This window comes from Cryptomeria japonica, chromosome 5, assembly GCF_030272615.1.
Source record: "Cryptomeria japonica chromosome 5, Sugi_1.0, whole genome shotgun sequence".
NCBI classification, from domain to species: domain Eukaryota; kingdom Viridiplantae; phylum Streptophyta; class Pinopsida; order Cupressales; family Cupressaceae; genus Cryptomeria; species Cryptomeria japonica.
In genome coordinates this window covers 564243599-564249598 of record NC_081409.1, presented here as the reverse complement: position 1 = coordinate 564249598, position 6000 = coordinate 564243599, and the positions used below count along the sequence as shown (strand labels likewise).

Sequence of the window (6000 nt, the reverse complement as noted above, 5' to 3'; positions counted from 1 at the left end):
TTATTTTTAGAGAAACTAAGTCTTCTTTTGTTACAGTGCAGCCAAAACAAAAGGAAGAAAAGAAAGATGTGATTCAACTGCCTACTACACCTAAAAAAGTTGAATCGAGGCCCTTAGAAAGACAGGAAGTTGATGAGAGGTCTACGAGTTCTGAATCATCAGAAGAAGAAGAAGAACCTGAACCTGAACTTGTTTGAAGGTCTACTAGACAAAGAAAACCACCTGAAAGGTATGGATATTCTCCTGATGATTGGAGATGCATATTTGCTTTGAATGCTAATATTGATGAACCGAAATCTATAGAAGAGGCTCTTGGTATGAATGATTCAGAGTCTTGGAAAATTGCCATGGATGAAGAGATGGCAGCTCTTAAGAAGAATGACACATGGGACCTTGTAGCATTGCCTGAAGGACGAAAGCCTGTTGGTTGCAAATGGGTGTTCAAAAGGAAGATATGTTCAGATGGAAGAATAGAGAAGTACAAAGCACGTTTGGTTGCAAAAGGTTACTCCCAAGTTGAGGGAGTAGATTATGGTGAGATTTTTTCTCCTGTAGCCAAAATGACATCCATTCATTTCTTGCTTTCTATTGCAGCAGCTTATGATCTAGAGGTCGAACAAATGGATGTAAAAACTGTTTTCCTTCATGGAGATTTGGAGGAAGAAATTTATATGACACAGCCAGAGAACTATGTGGTAAAAGGTAAAAGTAATTTGGTCTGTAAGTTGAAGAAATCCTTGTATGGTTTAAAACAAAGTCCTAGGATGTGGTACCAGAAGTTTGATACATATGTATTGAGTTTGGGGTTTGTGCGGTCTAAATCTGATCACTGTATATATTTCAAATCAGATGGTGATCGTTTCCTGGTTATTGCCTTGTATGTTGATGACATGCTGTTTATTGGGAAAGGAAAAGGTTTGATTGCAGAATTAAAATCTCAACTCTCGGCAAAATTTGATATGAAAGATCTTGGTGCATCAAGACACATTCTGGGAATGGAGATTGTAAGAGATAGACAAAACAAAAGCTTTGGCTAGGCCAGAGTAAGTATGTTGGTACTATTCTGAGAAGATTTAATATGCAAGATTCTAGACCATTGAGTGTTCTTGTTACAATGGGAACAAAGCTTTCTAGTTCACAGTGTCCTACATCCCCATTGGAGATGGAAGAGATGAGTCGAGTACCCTACCAAAGTGCTGTTGGAAGTTTGATGTATGCTATGGTTTGTACAAGACTAGATATTGCCCAAGCAGTGGGAGTACTTTCCCGTTACATGTCTAATCCAAGAAAAGCACATTGGGATGCAGTAAAAAGAGTTTTTAGATACTTGTGGGGTACCTCAGAGTACTCTATATGTTTTCAAGGAATAGGAAATGAGCATTCCTTGGATATTAGAGGCTTTGTGGATTCAGACTAGGCTGGTGATGTTGATAGAAGAAGATCCACCAGTGCATATGTGTTTACATTATTTGGTGGTTCAGTTAGTTGGATGAGCAAGCGATAGGCTGTGGTCGCTTTGTCCACTACAAAGGTAGAGTATATGACAGCTACTCATGCTTGCAAAGAAGCCATTTGGCATAAGAGATTGTGTTCAGATATAGAGTTTAAACAGGGTGTAGGGACAATTTATAGTGACAGTCAGAGTGCAATCTGCCTAGCGAAGAACTCGACTTTTCATGTCAGGACCAAACACATTGATGTACAATATCATTTTGTGAGAGATATGGTTGAGGATGGCAGGGTGAAGCTGGAGAAGGTAGAAACTTTGGTGAATGTTGCTGATTCATTAACTAAGCCCGTGAGCACAGAGAAGTTTAGATGGTGTTCGAAGTCTATGGGCCTCTTGGCCCTTGACTGTTGAGTCCATGGTAATATGAATCCCCTGACTCTTGCAAGGTATTCGACAAGTGGGAGAATGTTGAGATACATGTGTCTCAACCTTGCAATTTTTTAGTAAATTGTTCCAAATGTAGTTGGGAGGTTTCCCATGTGTCGGTGCCTTGGAAAAAGGTATATGAGTTGTCAAAAGATGCCCTGTCCATAGTATAATATAGGAGGGCCATTTTTAGAGATTATATGACACATTTCATGTTAGTTATGAGGGTCAAAAATAGGGGATAATAGTTTGGACGTGAGTAACTATAGTTAACCTGGTTTTCTTATCTTGGAAAAACAAATGTCAAGGGTGGGCAACATGTGTCATGGAGGTTTTGCCCATGGTATTGTAAAACCACAAATGGTTTCCAGGTTGTAAAATTCCTATATAATGAGGGCTTGGAGAGGAGTTTGTATGATGGAGTTTGGTTTGCAAGGCTGGGTGCTAGAAGGATGCTAGTGAAGTCTCTCCGAGCTTGAGTTGAGGTGATGCTCTTGTAAGAACTTGCATTGCAAGTGTATTGTAATCTCTTGTTGATTTGTTAATATACTATACAGGTTTTAGAGTGTGGGGTTTTTCACCCATATGGGTTTTCCCCACGATAATCGCCGTGTTATGTGTTTGTTGTTTTATTTCTACTCTATGTGCTTCTTGTGATCTCTGTGATAGTTAAGTTGAAATTTGCATAATCGTCCTCTCAAGATTAGCGTAGGAAGCGCTTCTGCACACCTTTGCTTCCTTACACTCCTTACATTTTAATTTATTTGTTATTAATATTATTAGCTTCTTTTGTTTATAAAAATAATATTATTATGTGCGATTACATGACATCATACCGGGCAAAAAAAAAAAATTTCACTCAACAATACATTTGTCTTAAGTGGCTGTTTCATGCTCTTTTTGGACGAGGAGTAATTGTACATGTTATTTGTAATAGCTCCACAAGTTTTTTAGGGTTAAGATTTTAGTCTGAAGACGATACCTAGCTAGATTCTCTCCTTTCTTATCATGCTTTACATAAAATTCTCTTTGTCATTTTGTCGGGGATGAAATTGTGGGATTAGCCGTCAATTTTTGAATGATCCGTCACATATTTCTTATGAGTAACGCAAAAACTATTTCAATCTCGCCAAGGAAGTCAAGTCAAAAGGCAGTAGACAATAAGAGTTGTATACGCTGATCACAACTAATACAGTAATAATTTTGACTTTTACAACACTCAGGAAATACTTTGGAATATGTCAAGAAGAATTTTCCGTGCATGTATAATCCACCTTTGAACCGAAATGTCCGTGTTCACCTGGAGCAGAGTTACGCAATCTGACGTCATCACATCTCATGACGTCACGAAGACATCACTAGCCCCTCAGCACCCCATGCATACTCATACCTTGTGATCCTTATAAATTGGGCGGACTTCACCTTACGCCTCATTCAAGTGCGACAACTACAAGATATTTCATTATTTGCATAGAAAAGTTTTGAATTTTTGAAGGATGAGTCACATGACTCCATTTGTGACACCACGCGTTGTAGAGAAGAAGGTGCTGGCCAGACAACAATATGAAGGAGATGGAGCCATTGTCAGGCGCAGTATTGGCAGGTACTCAGTTCTCTAGACTGCCTGATCTAGTAAAATATCATTATAATCATTCCTTTTGTCTATCTGATCAAATTCTTTGTTGTAAACAGACCAGAATTGAAGTTTTTGGACCCTTTTTGTTACTGGATGAATTCTCAGGTTGGTTGGTCTCTACTTAAAGCATTGCTGACAAGTGTGATTGTTTTTCATTTAACAAATCGAATGTGTATGTGTGTTGCAGTAAGTGCTCCTGCTGGCTTTCCAGACCATCCTCACAGAGGTATATTTATATGTTGGATTTTGACACCTTTTAAGTCTGTTTTCTTTGCTCTGTTCACACTAATGATTTGATAATATGATTTGGGCAGGTTTCGAGACTGTGACATACACGCTCGAGGTACCATCTTTTGTTCCTTTCTTTCTCATTTTTAAGAACACCACAGCTGCAGGGGTTGAGTATGGGTGTGTAGATGTTTTCAATGTAAAATACAGTTAAGGTGGAAATAAATGAGCCATGGCTTCTGGGAGGATTTGATACTGAAAATCTTAGCTCTGTTTTATCTTGATGATGGTTCATGAAGTGTGATCTGAAATCTTGATGTAAAATAAATTTGATACAATCAAATTCAGAAACTACATTATCTTCTATATTATATAGATTATAGAAATTTGATAATTTCAACAATCCAGGACTGCTGGTCAGATCTGTAGGGGTTTAAAAGTTTTCTTAGAGAATGTTGTTTATTTTTTAAATACAGGGAACCTTTACACATGAGGACTTTGTAGGACATAAGGGCACCATCAAGGCTGGCGATCTGCAGGTTTTGAATTTATTGTTCTTCACTAGAACAGTCGCCAGCATAATTATAGTACTTCACTCTTTTCTGTGATGGTCATGTGCTGAGGATTTTTATTGCAATGCATTTTGTAGTGGATGACTGCAGGCCGGGGTATAGTCCACTCTGAAATGCCGGCTGGAGAAGGATTGCAACATGGTTTGCAGTTGTGGGTAAATCTGGCTGCCAAAGATAAGATGTGAGTGCCTTCTCAACTTAAAATCCTTAATATATCAAGGAGCAATTTCTCAAGAAAGAAAACTTTCATGTTTTAATTGTGATGTTTTTATGGTGGTCAGGATTGACCCTAAATATCAAGAACTTTGAGGGCAAAGACATACCCAAAGTTGAGAAAGATGGAGTGAAGGCGACTGTTATAGCAGGAGAAGCTTTGGGCATCGAGTCTCCTGTCTATACAAAGGACTCCTACTATGTATTTGGATTTCAAAATGGAGGCACAAGCTGTGCTTCACTGCCAATTCCAGAGGGTTGGAATGCATTTGTGTATGTGCTAGAAGGTGAGGCTAGCTTTGGTAGTCCGAATTCACCTCCTGTGGGAGCTCATCATACACTTGTATTGAGCAGTTTGTGATGGGGTGAGTGTGTGGAATAACAATGTTCACAGCAAGCCCTGCAGATTCGTAGTAATTGGAGGGCAACCCCTAAATGAGCCAGTGGTACAACATGGACCGTTCGTGATGAACACAAGACAAGAGATAGTGCAAACAATTCAAGATTATCATTTGGGTAGAAATGGGTTTGAGAGAGCCAATGTATGGCATTCCGAGATTGCTTAAACTTTATTTTTATTTCACTTTCAGTCTCTATCCATTCACCATTAGTGATTGACTCCATGCGAATTTGAAGGTCTATTCCCAACAGTAGGGATATTCTCTGTAGACAACAACGGGGCCTCCTTCCAGCACTCCCTTTCTAAGAAAATTATTCTTATGGATTGCTGTGGGGAAACCCTAGCTTACATTGCAGTGTAAGACAATAACATTTCGAAAAATTGTATTCGTTTGTTTGAATGCATTTGCCCTTTTTTCGGAGATCACCCATTTCTTTCAGATGGGGTATATTTGTATATAATTGATAATAATAATGTATGAAAATATGCATTTATGTGTTTTTACAAAAATCTGTTGAAAGTGTATCATCTATATTTTCTCAATTAGGTGATTGTTGATATAGTTTTTCCTTTTAATGTTGGTGATTATAAACTATCACATCTTGTCTTATTTAAAGAATTATTATTTTGAACAAGAAATGTTACTTTAAACATAAATTGACATATTAAAGAAATAGTTTGTAAATTGTGTGAATGTAGGGACGGAATTAGAAGGGATAGATATAATAGCCAACTTAATCATAACTCTAGTACGATTACATTTAAAATTTAGGATTTCATTGGCATCACTACAATTATGTTATATAAGGAATATTATAGTATAATATAAAATAAGTTTATCATTAATATTTTGATTGAATAGGACATATGTTGTAAATAAAAAAGAATCTAGATTACTAGTTAAAAGGCTGAGATGATGGAATCCTAAGAAATTGGGCATTTGGAAAAAAATATGATTCTTAAAATATCATCCTAGTGTTGAGAAATTAGAAAGGATAGATACAACTACAATGTGAAATGGTTATCAAATCACAAGCGGAAAGGTCTAAATGGAGAAAGACAAATTGTAAAGGAT

General features: G+C 37.4%; 1 pseudogene; it reads left to right on the top strand.

Annotated features, from left to right (window-relative positions):
• The first annotated feature begins 3336 nt into the window (after positions 1–3336).
• Positions 3337–5346, top strand: LOC131074927 (pirin-like protein; annotated as a pseudogene).
• Positions 5347–6000: the final 654 nt, after the last annotated feature.